Source organism: Hemicordylus capensis, chromosome 5 (assembly GCF_027244095.1).
Source record: "Hemicordylus capensis ecotype Gifberg chromosome 5, rHemCap1.1.pri, whole genome shotgun sequence".
NCBI classification, from domain to species: domain Eukaryota; kingdom Metazoa; phylum Chordata; class Lepidosauria; order Squamata; family Cordylidae; genus Hemicordylus; species Hemicordylus capensis.
The window spans coordinates 48,720,800-48,737,581 of NC_069661.1; the positions used below are offsets into that span (position 1 = coordinate 48,720,800).

Here is a 16,782-nt window from a genome sequence, read left to right on the forward strand (position 1 = left end):
TAATGTGATTCTTTTTAGACTCTTTTTTCTTCCTTTCCTTCCACAGTACTTTATTTTCAAAAAAGCAAAATGGTGTGATTTGAATTGCAAATCCTATCACATTTTTAGTTTTATTCTTTCGACTCAGGATGAGTGACAGTGCTATATTAGATTTAACAAACCTTACCCAGTTTTAAATACGTTTCTGGTATTGAAAGTTAACAGAGCTGAAAACTGAATGGGTAAAGGCTCTGTTCTGGTATTCACTCCTTTATTGGGGCCTTGAAAGGACCGTATGGAGGGAACCTGATAGAAAGTTTGTGGCATGGCTAAATAGAACTCGGTCCAAGGTGGTAAAATAAAAGGTTAGCTCGGCTGTCTTTTATAGTACCATTTCATTAGTGGTGGCCAACTCTTTCAAAACCAAGGCCAGGGGCTGTACAGACTGTTTGATTCAGCTGGGCCGAGAACTTAATGGAGTACAGCCCTCGAAGAATCACTGATCCAAGCCTTTTGAACAATTCTGTGTTTCCAGAATGCAGCTCCTTCCCAGCGCATGGCAGCAACATAAGATGAAACAGAGCCATAAGAATGTGCAGTATGCACCGTGTAATACTGACTCAGGTAGCCTTATATAGACAGTCGGGGTGTCAGGGGATCCTGAAAGACTGCTGTAGCCACCTCTTGTATATTATTTAGATTTAATTGAGTTTTTATTTATGTTTTGCAGATTCTCATCCCACATAAATATACAAAGCTTCCCGGTCTCTATCTGGCAAAAGCAATACAGGCAGAACACCCTTCTCCTTTTCCATCAAAGGACATCCTTTCATTTTCTACAGTGTTGGGAAAAAAATTCCAGTCTGCTCATCCACTTAGCCTTGCAGACGTCTGTTAAGAGGATCTAGGAATGGTGCTGATAATGTATCTGTTTTTACAATCGAAAATCTAGGTCCTCTGCGCCTATGTGTTCAGGCTAAGTTAAAGATTATATTCTTCATTCATGACATGGCGATGGCAATCCTATGTTAAGTTCTCCCTCTAACATCACACCCCTTATTCTGGTGTCATCACATGCATTTCCCTACCACCACTCCACAACATGGCTGCTCCTGTTGGGCTTTTTCCAAATTACCCGCTACGAGAGCTGTAAAATGCTTCGGCTTGGCAAATCACATTCAAAACGTAAATAAAGGGTTGAAGCTGATTGTTGCACAAAGCCACTAGGAGGGGAGCAGTCTTTTCCAACTTGTGCATAACTCCTACGACGGGAAAATACAGCTGCTTTTTTGCAATGCACATGCAAAGTTGTAGGGCTGTAATGCAGCAATAAAATCTGAAAAACATCAAAAATGTGAATGGCACCTTGCTGACAGTGCAGGGACTATGACGTTGAAACACAGGCAGTATGGAAGCATACTTGGTGGACACATAGTGACACTGCTATAGTGGGTAATCTGGAAAGCCTCTTGGAGAGAAATGTGCAGTATTATGACATCACTACATGTCATAAAGCAAATCTAGCCTGCTCATCCATTTAGCCTCACTATTCTACACATTCTGGGGGATAGCTAATACCATCTTCGTTTCACATACGAGATGTAATTCTGACTGCCAATGTGATGAAGCTGACAGAGTAACAGATATGAGCCAGGAAAATGAATTTAAACCTCACTCAGATGTGAAGCTAATAGGGTGACCTTAAAATAGTCATCATTTATCAGCCTGACCTACTTTTCAGGGTTATTGTGTTGACAACATGTGGGAAATGCTCACTCTGAGTTTCTTGGGAGGGTAGGCAGGATGCAGATGTAATAAATACATGTGTGTTGCTTTCAGATGCAAGATGGAACGGAACGCTTGGATGTTGTATGAGGTCCTCAGGCTTCCCTTTGCTAGATGGCGATAAGAATGTTTGTTTTCCAACTTCATATTGAATTTACAATCTATTTATCAGTTGAACGGGTCTAAATTGTACTTCAGTGCAGCAGCAAGGAGGACTTGCAGAGCTCAAGCTGCTCACAGGGGGCCCTTACACCTATTTCTTTCACTGACCCTGAAGGGCTTGGACTGAGTCAGCAAGTACCATCTCTGGGTGCAGCCCTGCTATAACACAATGAGGCTATTCACATGCACATGCAACACTGAGCTAAGGGAGCCCAGCCTAGTTTTGCATGTGCATGTGAACCATTGGGACCGGGCCCAATCCTGGTGGCTATACACTAGCAAGCCTGCCTAAGCAGCCTCCCATTAAAGCCAGCACTCCCCTACCCTCATTTTCCTGATCATGTGTCAGCACACTTGGGGAGGGGAGGGGGGACTCACACGGTGCATTATCGGAGCTCCAGGGGGCGGGGCACTGTGCGACTGTGCTTCCCTGTACCCCTATCCCCAGAGCTACCAGCAGGAACTGGTGCTCGTCTGGGCAGGCAATCCACCTGCCCAGGGAAGGGTAGGAGATCCTCTGTGGGGAGGGTAAGTATAACCTGCTCCTCCCGCAGACCACCCCGAAGCTCTTCTCACTGACTGTGAAAAGAGCTCCCACATCTGTTCATTTCAGTGATATTTGCAAACTCCTGTTATTAGCTTCAGCAAAACCAGTGCTATAATGACGAAGAAGAATGTTTATATACCGCTCTTCAACCAAAGGTCTCAAAGTGGTTTACATAGAAAAATAAAGAATACATAAATAAGATGGCCCCCTGTCACTAAAGAAACACAAGGCAGAATACCAGCAACAGCCACAGGAGGGATGTTGTGCTGGGGGTGGATAGGGCCAGTTGCTCTCCCTCTGCTAAATGTAAGAGAGTCACCACTTTAAAATGTTTCTGTTTACTCAGTTAGCAGGGAGGTAGCTATAACCAGTCTGTAAAATGCATACAATGTGGCAATATAATGTGGCAGTTGAATGGCTGTAATCAATTAACAAATATAAACAGACTTGGGAAGGAGATGGGACATATAAAACAGAGCCATTTAAGCTGTGATAGTACTTGGATAGTGTAGTATTTCTTAATTTCCATCTTAATGTTATGTCTGGAAAAAACAATAGAGTCATATGCCATAGCAAAATGAAAGTTAGACTCAATTTACCATCTACAGAAAATAAGTACAGGTTGAGTATCCCTTATCCAAACTGCCTGGGACCAGAAGTGTTATGGATTTTGGACTGCAAAAGTGCATGGAAAACATCACACAAAAAGAAAATCAAATGTATGCTCACATTAAGATTGCAAGTTTTGCAGTCTTTTAGCAATGCACATGTGCACATTAGTAATGTAAAAGGGGAAATGAGCTGCATATGCTCCAAGTCCAGAATTAATTTTAGAAACTCTCTTAAATGCATTAAGTGGTATTGGAGATGGAATGCTTCCATCTCCAACAGGAAGACTCTTGTAAGGCAGACAATAGATGCAGTGATGGAATTGTCTCACACACTCTGTGCTTCTGCTATACTTTAACACTTGGTAAGTGTCTTTGGCTTCATTTCACTGCCTTCTGCAGGCTGTGAAATGAACTAAAATGCAGAACTAAAATCTACATGATCATGTGATCATTACATGGATTAAGCATTCAGCATGCTCGCCAACACTTCAGAACTAAAATTAGATACACTCAGGGCCATCTGCCATGCTACTTTGAAATACATAAAGGTGTTATCTGCAGCCAAATTGATCTGCTAAGCCATATGAAAATGTGTAACATCAGAGGGCATATGCATCTGCCTGTTTCATAGAGCATGCAGTTTTGGAAGGTAAGGTAAAGCTGTGTGCCAGTGAGTGCACTGCAGAGTCCCGTGAACCAAGAACATGGCATCCTGACTTACAAAAGTATTCTCATGTAAGAGAAATGGATCAAGGGCTAAAGCAGGACCCCTGCTAACCTGGCAAAGAGGCACCTTTTAACTTGGTGATTCTGCTTATTTAGCAGTCCACCCCCAGCACAGTACCTCCAGTGACTGTTGCTGGCATCTATTTTATGTTTCTTTTTAGATTGTGAGCCCTTTGGGGGACAGGGACCCATCATATTTATTTGTTATTTCTCCGTGTAAATTGCCCTGAGCCATTTTTGGAAGGGTGGTATAGAAATTGAAATAATAATAATAATACAGAAAAACATTTGCCACACAATACACCAGATATAACTGTAGTCGAGAAGAAAGAAAAACAAGTCAAAATAATCGACATAGCAATACCAGGTTACAGAAGAATATAAGGAAAAGAAACAGAAAAAAACAAAATATCTTATGTATCTTTTTAGATTGTGGGCCCTTTGAGGACAGGGATCCATCTTATTTATTTATTATTTCTCTGTGCAAACCGCCCTGAGCCATTTTTGCAAGGGTGGTATAGAATTAAAATGAATGAATAAATAAATAAAAATAAATAAAGAGAAGCACACTAAACCTCAAAAAAGAGAATGAAGCTGGCACAAAGAAACAACTATATGGCACTTGGCTTTGAACTGAGTTTTGCTAAACTTCAGGATGAAGCCAGGGGCGTATATAGTGTAGGGCAGGCAGGGCACGTGCCCTGGGCACCACTTGAAGGGGGGCACCATTTTGTAAATTTTTTTAAAAAATTTAAATGGCCACCGAAAACAAAATGGCCACTGTGCATGCTCAAATGGCCTCTGTGAGGCCCTAGGCCATGCCAGGCCTCATAGAGGCCATTTGAGCTTGCATGGCAGCCATTTTGTTTTCAGTGGCTATATATATATATATGAATGGCCACCGCACATGCTCAAATGGTCCCTGTAAAGCCCTAGAGGCCAGCGAGGGGAGGAGGAACCTTTGCAGACCCACTCCACAGCCTTTAGGAAGCCCCCAAAGGGGCTATAGGTATTTTTAAAATTTTAATATAATATAAGTCACTGTACACATATTCAGTTTTGCACTATGTACAGAGAATCAGGGCTTGTGAATAATGAGCTGAAGCTTATGAGCTAGGATTGTATTCATTTGCTCTTACTTTGCTTCTTGTGACAAGTGAGTTAAATCTGATGTCTTAATAATATAGCAATAGCAGCAATAGCACTTACATTTATATACCGCTCTATAGCCGGAGCTCTCTAAGCGGTTTACAATGATTTTTAGCATATTGCCCCCAGCATTCTGGGTACTCATTTTACCGACCTCAGAAGGATGGAAGGCTGAGTCAACCTTGAGCCCCTGGTCAGGATCGAACTTGTAACCTTCTGGTTACAGGGCGGCAGTTTTACCACTGCGCCACCAGGGGCTCTGTGCCATTAATATGGCTATTAATGGTGAGTTTGTCTTTGAATCAGTGTGAAATCCTTAGTATTAAGGCCCTCTGAGAGTTTCTTGCTCTCTTTCTCTCATTTTAACTGTCTTTCTGAAATATATTATAGATATATAAAATAGAATATATTCCAAGCAGTGACACAGTTCACTCTGCACATCCTTTAATTATTTTCAGAGTATCTGGGAAAAGCCAAAGTCTCCATTTATTTTTAAAACCTATGTAATAGTGATGCTACAATGCATAGAAGAGAGTTAGACAGGCACTTCTGTTTAGTTTTCCAAGTACAACTCCATATAGTATTTGGGTATTTCATGAGCCCCAGCATACTGAAATTTGTAGTTTTCCAGCACTTTTTGGTCTGGCTACACCCACAGCTAAATAGTTTTTGAAATATTAAAAGATTAACGAGCTTGACTTGTATTTTTGAGCTGATATTATGGTAAAGTTATCTGAAAGATGGGTGTCGGATGTTTGGACAGGGGGCGCAATTCCAGTGCTTGCCCTAGGGGCTATTTTCCCTAGATACGCCTCTGGATGAAGCACCTTTTGCAAGCTGAGCAAGTTATGACCATCGCCTTCGGATTCAAGCAGCAAGTAGTGACATGCCTATAGCAAAAGGAGTGAGGAAGAGAACGGGTGTGTTAGAGCAACAGACACTTGTGGGCAAGGTGTCCTAAGCTGTACCTGAAATGAGCCGTTACTAGAAAGAATTGCCTGTATGGAGAAGAATTCCAAGTATTGTCAGAAAACAACCGATTTATTTCCCTGTTACAAACTCATAAATGCTGCATCATAAATGCTGCAGGACAAAATCTCCACTGGCATATTGCAACTTTAGCACTGGACACCATTCAGCAAGATGTAATGCTGAGATGCAAATGCTTTGCTTCATTGTTCACATATTTCTGTTTGGGGAAGTACTGGAATAAGAGCTGGATGAAGGCACTTCATGCAATTTCTAGATGCCCAGGAAATGTTCTAGGAAATATTAAATGATCGTTGGATTTCCTTTCTGAAAACATTCTTATGGCAACTAGCAGCTATACAGCAAAGCATTGAACCAGTTGCGGTTGCTTTACCATTTGACATCAAGCTAAAATGCGAGACTATCAGATATGTCTGATGTAACGCCTTCTTACAGCCTAATCATATGCATGCTTATTCAGAAGTACAGTAAGTCCCACAGTAATTCACTATGATTTGGCACTGTGCAACTGCAGCTGCACTGTTTTACGAAGCTGCACAATTGCCCTGTTGAGCAACACTGCCTGGTCTGTTTTTTACATGCGCAGCAGCAGCCGCCGCCAATCAGTAATGCCAGCATCGCATTGCTGCACATCATGTGCACATCATGTGGGCCAGTGTCTTTAGGATTACAGCCTTAAAAGCCTGGGGATGGGGGGAAGGTAAATATTATAATGGAGAGAATAAGAGAAATGGAAGTTGATTAATGGAGAGCTATATGATATTCTTGAGGACTCCATGGAAATTAAACATACAGAAACATGAAGAGCTCAAGCAATAGGGGCTTAAGGTACAGCCTTCCTGTACCACACTGCGTGGCTTCCTTGGCTGATAAGTCAGTGTCTTTGTCTTCAAAGTCAAAAGGAAAGATTGCAGACTTTTGTCCCTCTCTTGGCTACAATGTATCTTTATAAAAGTGGTGGGCAGTGAGGGAGGTGCTGTTGGGGGGCAAGAGGTACCTTTAAAAAGTTATTACCAGCAGTTCCGCCAGCACCTGCAAACTCCTGGGAGCAGCAGCACCCCATCTGGCATCCTGTGTGGCGGCTGTAGCTCTAGCACTCATCTGGCCTCTGCACATGCACAGAGGCCATTTGTGTGATCAGAATGGTGCTGCGGGCCACCGAAATAGCCCCATGCCTGAACAGAGGCCATGTGAGTGCTCGAGCCACAGCAGCCATTGCATGGGATGTCATTCCCAGATGTTGTTGACTACAGCTCCCAGAATCCCCAGGTGCAATGGCTTTTGCTTGGGGATTATGGGACGTAGTCAATAACATCTGGGAATCCCTGTTAGAGGGAACACTGCTGGTGGGTAATTACTTCTTAAAGGTATATCTTGCTGCTAGACCCCCAGCGCCACCCCCACCAGCCACCACTGCTTTATGTTTCTAAAGCTTTTCACCCCCAGTGCAAAGCAGCCATAAACCAAAGCTAGTTAAGCAGGATGATTTCTCTTTTGCTTCATCAGCACAGCACAGCAGAGCCCAAAGCAGCCAAGCACAGCATGATAAATCTGCTCCCAGACAATCGAAATTCGACCAGTCAGTCTTTCCAAACTGGACTGCATTGAAGCTCGAGTTCTATAAATCCAGATGATGGGCCAGATTTGTGATTTATTCTTGTAACTATTGAAATGAACAACTTGATCACTCTTCCTAATGAATTACAGCAATACTATATGAATGGAAACTTGTAATCATGATCAGCTGTAAAAAGTAGACATCTGTAGTTTTAATATATATTCCCCATTAATTACGTGCTTGCATTGCAGCCTGATCCAGCATTACTTGCCTGATCCCATTACCTACTTTTGCAGCCTGATTCAGCATGTTTGCCATGCAAAGAGGGAGAGAAAAGCAATGGGAAACATAATGAGAGACAAAATTATGAACCAAATAGCCTTGGGAAGCACAAGAACTAGTTCAGTTCTTGGATAGTATCTTGAGGTCCATTGGAAAACCTCCCTCCTCTTCAGCTCCCCTCAAGGACTCCAATTGTTCTGTTGTAGAATAGCTCCAATAGTACTACTGACATGTGGTTTGGAGAGTGGTCATATAGTGCTCTTATTTCTATAGAACATGGTCCACAACACCTTTATGTATGCACAAAGCTACACAGCTGCTCACTGGAACTTCTCAAGGAGAGAAGAGAGAGCTCAAGGAGAGAGGAGAGCTGGTCTTGTGGTAGCAAGCATGACTTGTCCCCATAGCTAAGCAGGGTCTACCCTGGTTGCATCTGAATGGGAGACTTGATGTGTGAGCACTGCAAGATATGCCTCTCAGGGGATGAAGCCGCTCTGGGAAGAGCAGAAGGTTCCAAGTTCCCTCCCTGGCTTCTCCAAGATAGGGCTGAGAGAGATTCTTGCCTGCAACCTTGGAGAAGCCGCTGCCAGTCTGTGAAGACAATACTGAGCAAGATAGACCAATGGTCTGACTCAGTATATGGCAGCTTCCTATGGAACACGGAAATCCTAATATGTAGGTGAGGGGGAGATGTGGTGTGTGGAACAGGGCCATCATCTTTACTCACACAATCAAACAATACTTTTTGGTCTTTGACAGTTTAAACAGAAATTGCTATTTATTTATTTATTTATTTATTTATTTCAGTTTATCCTGTCCTTTCTCTTAAGTAGCTCAGGGTGGCTTTCATGGTTCTCCCTTCCTCATTTTTATTCTTACTATGGTCCTGTGTGATAGACTAGGCTGAGGGAGTACAACTAGCACAAGGTCACCCAGCGAATATCATGGCTGAGTGGAAATTTGCATGCTGGGTACTTCCTTTTACTTCTGGCCAAGGAGGACACCGGGGTGGCAGGGAGGTACTCTGCTGCCCCAATGGAGACTTTTTAAATGGAGCAGTAGTGGGGGAAATGTGGTGGGAGGGGTAAGGGAACCCTCCCCCACCCTTAAAGCTATGCCCCCCCTTTGAACCAGGGAAACTGCCAGTCTTTCAAACTGCTTCGGAGGCCCATAAAGGTTCTGTTCACATCCCTAGTGAGTTTGCCTCATGTTTCTCATTATGTCTGACACCCTAACTATTACACCACACTGGTTCTCTAAGATTATTATCTCAGGCATAACCTAATGCCAGAAGGATGAAAACCATTTCCTTAAAGTCCTGATCAAATTGAAATTATAAGAATGATGACTAATATCTGAAACATATACTTAGTCAAGAATTCAGCAGATGGAGATGGACTCTCTTATGATGGTAAACATTCGGTTTGCTTGAGTACCATTATTACTATGAAGCTTTATATACTACTTTTTGACAAAAGTGCTCAAAGCAATTTACAGTCATATATAAATGGAAACTTGTAATCATGATCAGCTGTAAAAAGTTGACACCTGCTGTTTTAATACACATTCATCATTCATTGCCTACTTGCAATATAAAGAGAGCTTCCATTTTCTGTATATGCTTATCTATATAATTATTTCACTAAGCCAGTGCGTGGAGGGCAGAAATGCAGGGCCAGAAATGCATGCGGATGCGTGGGGATGTGGGGATGCGTGGGGATGTTTGGTGGGATGAAATGCAGCAGCAGAGGCATCGCCGGGGGGAGGGAAAGAAAATGGGGGGGACAAGAGGACGGTGATGGGGCGGCGGCAGCGAGGAGGAGGAGGTGGTGGTAGTGAGGAGAGGTGGCTGGGCCCAGCTGGGCAGGCAGCGGAGCCGCACGGGCCTGACTCGGGCTTGCCACAGTGTGGAAGTGGCGGCGAGGAGGAGGCAGTGGCAGTGGTGGTAAGGAGAGGCAGCTGGGTCTGGTTGGGCGGGCGGCAGAGCCACGCAGGCCTGACCTAGGCCGGCCACGGTGAGGAAGTGGTGGCGAGGAGGAGATGGCAGTGGTGGTGAGAGGCAGCTGGGCCCGGCTGGGTGGACAGCAGAGCCGCATGGGCCCACTCTGGATTGGCTATGGTGAGGCAGTGGCTGGGCCACCAGGAAGAGGTGGAGGGTGGTGGGCGGCAGAGGAGAGACTGAGGCAGAAGGGGGGAAGGGGAAACCACTGGCCCCAAAGAGCACACAGATGCTCTGTGCAGGGTCGGCTAGTTGATAATTAAATCCTTTTGCCTGCTCTGAACCTTTAGGGACAGGGTACAACTCAGATATAATCATTATGCTTGGCTATGCTGCAACAAAGCATTAGAATAATACAAAGCATTTTTCCAGTCATCTTATGTTTATAGAAACACATCAGCCTAGCCACTCCTTTAAAACAAAAAATTAGGCTCTGAAGTTATGTGGACAGGAAAGTAATTTGTGTCAGCCACACTCCATGTCTCTTCTTACATAGGAACAGTTGATACTGCTTCCCATTCAGTAGGAAGTGACCCATATGGGAATCAGGCTCTGTTAAATATTTTTTAAAACACACACCCATTTAATGATCTCCAGTCATTTCTCTCAGTGAAGAGGAAAGTGAAAACGTTTCCAACCTTTCCTTCTCTTTCCTATCCGTAACATTTTACCTATCCCAGCTGACCTATCACATGAATATTATGAATGACTCCACTTGAATGAAGATGGCTTTCTTATGCAGAAGGAACAGGTAGCTTGTTTTTATTTGGTAAGGAGAAATAGTGAGCTTCCTCTAAGGGAACAAAATTATATGGAGAAAAGGAAATTTTAGACTAGGGAGAACGAATTAAAAAATATGCATAATGTGAGAAAAGGGACTTTTTATTTGTAGATGTAAAGAGTATGGCACCAGCAGACTCCACTATCCTAAAAAAGGCCAGTGCTTCCAGAGTTAAGGAGGCTGTGCATAGACATCTTTATTTAGGAAAAGTAGAAACACCTCAGCAAGAAGCATGAGTTGAATCCAGAAGAAATAAAGAACACAACGGTACTGAGTAGAACTCCTCAAAGCAATTTAGATTTGTTACTCTGTAATAATCACAACTAGGGATGTATGAATCAATTCGGGTACAGAACGATTTGTACCTGAATCTAGCTGTTTTGTGCTCAGTTGCCCAATTCGGGTCCAAAACAAATCACCCAGATTCAGACCTGGAAAAATTTGGAGATTCGGACCTCCATTTTATGGCAATCTCTCTTGATCTCCATTTTGTTTCCCTGCAAAAAAAAAATTGGGAAAAAAATGAAAATCCAACCCTCCAAGCTTCAGATTGGTGACTTACAAGTGTGAATGATTGGCCGGTAAATCCTCCTTGGTTCCAAATTGGCTTGTTTCCATGGAAATCTTGTGTTGCCAGGGATAACTGTGCCAGCATTGGCTAGGGGGAAAAGACGGGGGGGGCAGATGGAGGACTGGTGCCACCATGGCCCAGCAGCACCCATCCATCAGAGGCTGTGGTGTGGTGGGGCAAGCAGGTGGGGGGGGGCACGGTTTGCTGCAAAGTAACTTGCATGCTGATATGAATTGATTTCATTGATTAATTGATGCTGATATGAATGATGAATGTGATATATGATTGATGATGATGATGATTTGATTTCTTTCTTTGGATTTGTAATATGGCTTTGCACTTGTTTCTTTAATGTTTGTATGTGACTTCGCTTTGCTGTTTTTTTCCCATGGAAGGACTGTGACTGAAGCAGCACATGCACACATGTACCTCCCCCCCCCACCCCCCACCCCCAGCCATGGCCAAGGATGAGCTTGCTGCTGGTGCCCTCACATGTGTCTGTCATGCAGAGGACATAGCATTCTGAGACCATGGCAAAACATAACCTAAACTCAAACCCTAACCCTAACCCTTTTGCACAGCATGGACTGGTATATGGTCCCCCCACTTCATAATCACTAGCAGTATATGCAATTGTTGTGCCAGTGCCTGTATTTTGGTAATCGCATGGATGGGCACAGGATGGGGGGGGGCGGGGGGAGAGTGCATTTCATTGTTTCACACTGTTGTGTAGATCAATTACATTTATGTTGGCGGGAGGGGACACAATGGATGTGGTGTGTATGATCTTTGGAAATCTTTTTTGTAAAGCGTTATATAAATATTATTTATTGTTGATGTGCACTGCATCCACTCATTTTGGACAATGGAAACATACCGTGCCCATTTATGCCTATGGGTGCCTCCTAGGAGTGCAACAGTGATCAGGTGGTAGTGCCTAATGGGTGGTAGCTACTACCCAAATTTCAATGAAATCGACCAAAGAGGTTATTTTTTTTTTCAAATTTTTAAAGTTTGCATGTCTTCGGGGCAGATTTGGGACAAAAAAATGGGTCTGGGGTAGAAGAGTGGGGTTGGTAGTAGTGTCCAATAGGTGGAAGCTACCACCCAAATTTCAAAGTAATTGGCCAAAGGGGTGCTTTTTGAAACAAATTTTAAAGTTGGCATGTCTATAAGGTTTATTTATGACGTTTGTGCATCTTTAAGGTTTTTCCAATAGGGAATAATGGAGATTTCACTGGCCCCATAACTCCACATGGGTGGCACCACAGTGGGCAAGAGCAGGTTGTGGTGTAGTGCACATGGGGTGGCAAACACCCCCTAAACCACAAGCCCATGGGGTACTGGGTTCTGTTGTTATTTTCAGTTTTTTAGGTGTTCTGAGTGTATTCTTTGATGCAAAATGATAGTGGATTCTTTGGTCATTCATAATTCATTTTGCAGATTCAGATTCAGATTAATTTGGATTTGAATTTAATCCAGGGTGATTGGGGGGGGGGGATTCGGACCCCAAACAAACCAGGGGTGATTGGATTTGGGTACAAATATAATCAAAAAAATTGATTTGTGCACATCCCTAATTAGAACTACCCTGTAAGGCTGGTCAGCAATATTATCCTCATATTATATATGGAGAAACTGAAGCAGAGGGATAGTGGTTCAGCAAAGGCCACCTAGAGGTTTTATATATTGTTTTGATCCATTCCAGTGAGTTCCAGCCCAGGTTTGGAACTGAAACTGCTTTGATTGTCCAAATGAATGGCCTGTATTGGAAGATGGATTGCAGTGGGGTAGGCATGGATGCAATACTTTTGATCTTCCTAGACTTTTCAGTGGCTTTTGATATCATCAACCATTGTATCCTTCTAGGCTGCCTTGCAAGGATGGGGCTCAAGGGTCTCTGTTCTGTTGTTATTTTTAAGGAAAATTATATTGGCTGACATATAAAGCAAGGATGCACCATTTCAGACTAATCTAACTTAACAACTAACTGCACTGGTGCATCAGGGAAGTGGCAATTTTTGACATCCTTCCATTCCCCAGAAAGCCCCCTGTACCATCTTAGAATAGGTCCCCAAGGGCTGCACAACTCTCAGTGACATATTTTTTGTGTGGCATGGAGGCCTTCCTGGGGAATGAGAGGGCATCAAAAATCACTCCTTCCACACTGCTCTGGTACAATTAGTTGGGAATTTTGATTAGGCTGCTTTCTTGCTGCACCAGTGCATCCTTACTCCGTTTGTCCACGACTTTGTTTTTAGATGGTGCATATATGTTGCACCTGGTGCCACCTTAGAAGATATATTACCTTCTTAGGAGAAGCATGCCCTTCCTCTGTAGGATTGTGCCTTCCATAGGCAATTACAAATCCTTACACGAAAACGTGTTTACATGCCCACCACCCACTGAGATCATCTGGATAGGTCTGTCTGAATTTGCCACCAGCTTGTCTGGTGGCCACTCAGGGATGGGCCTTCTCCGCTGCTGCCCCGAGGCTTTGGAATGCGCTCCCTAGTGCAATAAGAGCCTCCCCATCTCTGGCAGCTTTTAAAAAGTCTTTAAAGACGCATCACACAGCCTCCACCCTTTAATGCCTTTAAAGCCTTCACCCAGGCTTTTAACTGATACTGTTTTGATTGTTTTTAATGTTGTTTTAGAGCAGGGATGGGGAACCTTGACACTCCTGCAGATGTTGGCCTACAATTCCCATAATCCCTAGCTATTGGCCTCTGTGGCTGGGGATTATGGGAGTTGTAGTCCAAAAACAGCTGGAGTGCCAAGGTTCCCCATCCCTGTTTTAGAGCATTGTTTTAAAAAAATTTAAATCATTGTGTTTTACATTTCTTGTTTTGTTTTTAACTAATGTTGTTTTTATCTGTTGTAAACTGACCAGACACATAAGTTTTGGGTGGTATAAACATATGTAAATAAATAAATATGTGAGTTCTATTTAATTGGGAGTTTTTAAAAAAGGGCTTTAATCAGTCACTCTAACCAATAAAGTATATATCCCAACTTTTAAGGAACTTTAAAAAACATTTTCATATACAGTGTAGCTCAAATCCCTTGTCATGGAGTACTCTTGCAGAATTAGAATACTAAGCATCTCCTAGAAAAATATTTGCAAGGAATGAGAAATACCCTCAGGAAGTTAGTCTGACACTCTTGGAATGCAAAGATCAAGGGTCTTCCCCCCACCCTCCCTTATTTTTATTCTAAACAAAAGAACCAAATGCAACTACAGTGGCATTACTGTGGGGAGGGGGTAATCTGAGGGGAGACTATTGGTGGGGGTGACTACAGATAGCCTGCCTATTCCCTTCCCACTGTCCTGATATAATATTCTAAACCAGAAAGTTTAAAGGGTGATTAATACCACCACTGCTTGTGAGGAAAGTATGTTAAATTTAAAATAAAGTTTATTGTATGGCAAAGTCAACCAACAGGGCACAGTTTCACATTCTAAAGTTTAGAAGTGCCAGCAGTAGAAACAAGAAATTCAGCATCTCCACCTGTGAGCATATGCAGACTCTTGCTTCTTTACATATCTATTAAGAGTTCCCAGCAGCTGCCAAGATTCTTTCCACTTGGTCTCATCCCTTCTCTATTTTGTATGACTTATTTACCAACACAGGATTATTCATGTTCCAGGAGAAAAGTCAAAGTGCCCGTTTGTACCTTCAGAGGCCTTCTCGCACAAGAGCAGCCATCAACACCACAATGCCAGGTCTTTCAAAGCCTTCCACAAAGTGATTTCACCAAGACCATCAACTCGGGCAAGGAAGAGAAACAATTTTGCATGCTACTTCAGACCTCACCCCTTTCCCATATCTCTCAATCTGACATGGGCCAAACGGGGGACAAAAGATGCTAAGTGTGGGACACAAGCTCAGAGTCATCCAGGCATCTTGAAATGTCACAAGGTTAATGTCTTTTGCACACAGGGCATTGTTGGGATTCATGGTGTCAGGTTTCAGACAAATGATTTGTTGTACCCAAAGCAGACGGAACAGTGTCTCAACTGAAAGAAAATACACTTCGATGTAAAGTGAGGCCTACTCTAAATAAGCCCTTCAGAATAATAATGAACCATTGTTTTTTGTTCTTCAGAAAGGGCTCAGGCAAAGGAGGGAGCAGAAGTTGGTTCCTTAGAACTTTAATAAAGTACATCTATTTAATGGCTACATTCCACAAAAGAAAAACCAGACTCAATAGACCTATATCAGAGCAAGTCTGACAGCCTCAAATCATTTATGTCTAACGACAATGTCAAAGACTACGTCAAACCTGCATATTAATTGTCTTGGTATAAGAACACACATTTGTCATAACATCTGATGTGTGGTATGATCCACACCACCACCACTTTCGAATGCTTCAGATAATAGAGGGAACAAAGATCTTCATCTTTGGAAATTGTTTCCATATAGGAAAACCTGGGGGCATGCTCAAACCTACACTAAGCACATGGAAGTCCCATGGGTTTCAACAGTAGATTGTTAAGCTTGACTTTCTCATTGAAATCAATAGGACTTTTATATACTTGACTTTGGCTGGATCATGCCCATAATGTAGCATAGCTCCAAATATTAAATTTCAACTTCCTTATGGATAGCTGTGTTAGTCTGCTGCCACAAAAACAACAAAAGGTCTTGTGGCATCCTAAAAATTAGCAAAATTATTTTAGCATACCCTTTTGTGGGTTAGTTGCTTTAGCCTAGTTCTGCAAAATAATAAGGCCCAGGGGGCAGATCCGGCCCAAAGGGACATTTTTGCTGGCCCAGAAAACCCTGCAGCAACAGCAGAAGCCATGACGAGCTCTTGGCCCATCTGGTAACAAGCAGCAGCAGCAACATCTCAATCTATTTGTTGGCTTGAGACCAGATGTTCCTCACTGCCTTGCTAGTCCCACCCCTGGGCTGAAGCCCACTGACATAATCCCTTGTTCCTCTTTCTCTTCTCCTTTCCCAGACTCCTTTCCCAGACTCCTCTGCCCCCTCACTTTCATTAATTTTTAATAATTAATTTTTGTGTAATAGTTAATGTGCTGAAAAATGACCTCCGCCCCTGCACACCAAGTCATGGTTGGTTCCAGCCCACCAGGACATTTGAGCTGTGCACACCAGCTTTATCCTTAGTCAAAGCCATATGCAAGTAGTCACTACTCACATGATGCTGCAAAGCTACATTGCATTGGGTGGGGAGGACATGGATACTGTCTAAACTTTTGCCGCTGCCAGCCCATCAGAAATGAAAGACACCTGCATCTGCCACCATGGAAGGGAAAGTCAGCTTACCCAGCCAGAAACTGCTGCTTGCTGGCTGGTCTTCATCCTCCTGAGGGGCTTGAAACAAGTGTCAGCATTGGGCCCCATCATAGTGCTGGGTGCATAGCAGCTCTCCAAAGGTGCTTTGTGATTATGATGGTCTCTGTGATGATGCTGGCTGCTACCGCAGCAACCAATTGGAGCAACAATCTTCACTGAGATGTAAAAGATCATTTGGTAAATTCATAGCGATATCACCTGATAAGGGAAACACTCTGTTTTTCTGAGTGAGATACCCATCAGATCTTGGAGAACGCAACATTCCTCCAGCTGAGGGAAGGGAAAGAGGTAAGGGTTGTGTGCATGTGTATGTGG

General features: G+C 43.2%; 1 long non-coding RNA gene across 3 annotated transcripts in view; it reads right to left on the reverse strand.

The window, feature by feature from the left end:
- Nucleotides 1-16,480, reverse strand: part of LOC128328014 (uncharacterized) — a 60,494-nt gene extending 44,014 nt beyond the window's left edge. For 2 of the 3 annotated variants that reach the window (XR_008308950.1, XR_008308948.1), the window contains exon 1: nt 16,438-16,480. This is a non-coding gene — a long non-coding RNA (uncharacterized LOC128328014). Of the gene's footprint in view, nt 1-16,309 lie in introns of all 3 variants that reach the window. The other variant, XR_008308949.1, reaches the window with a different exon arrangement.
- Between the last annotated feature and the right edge of the window lie 302 nt (nt 16,481-16,782).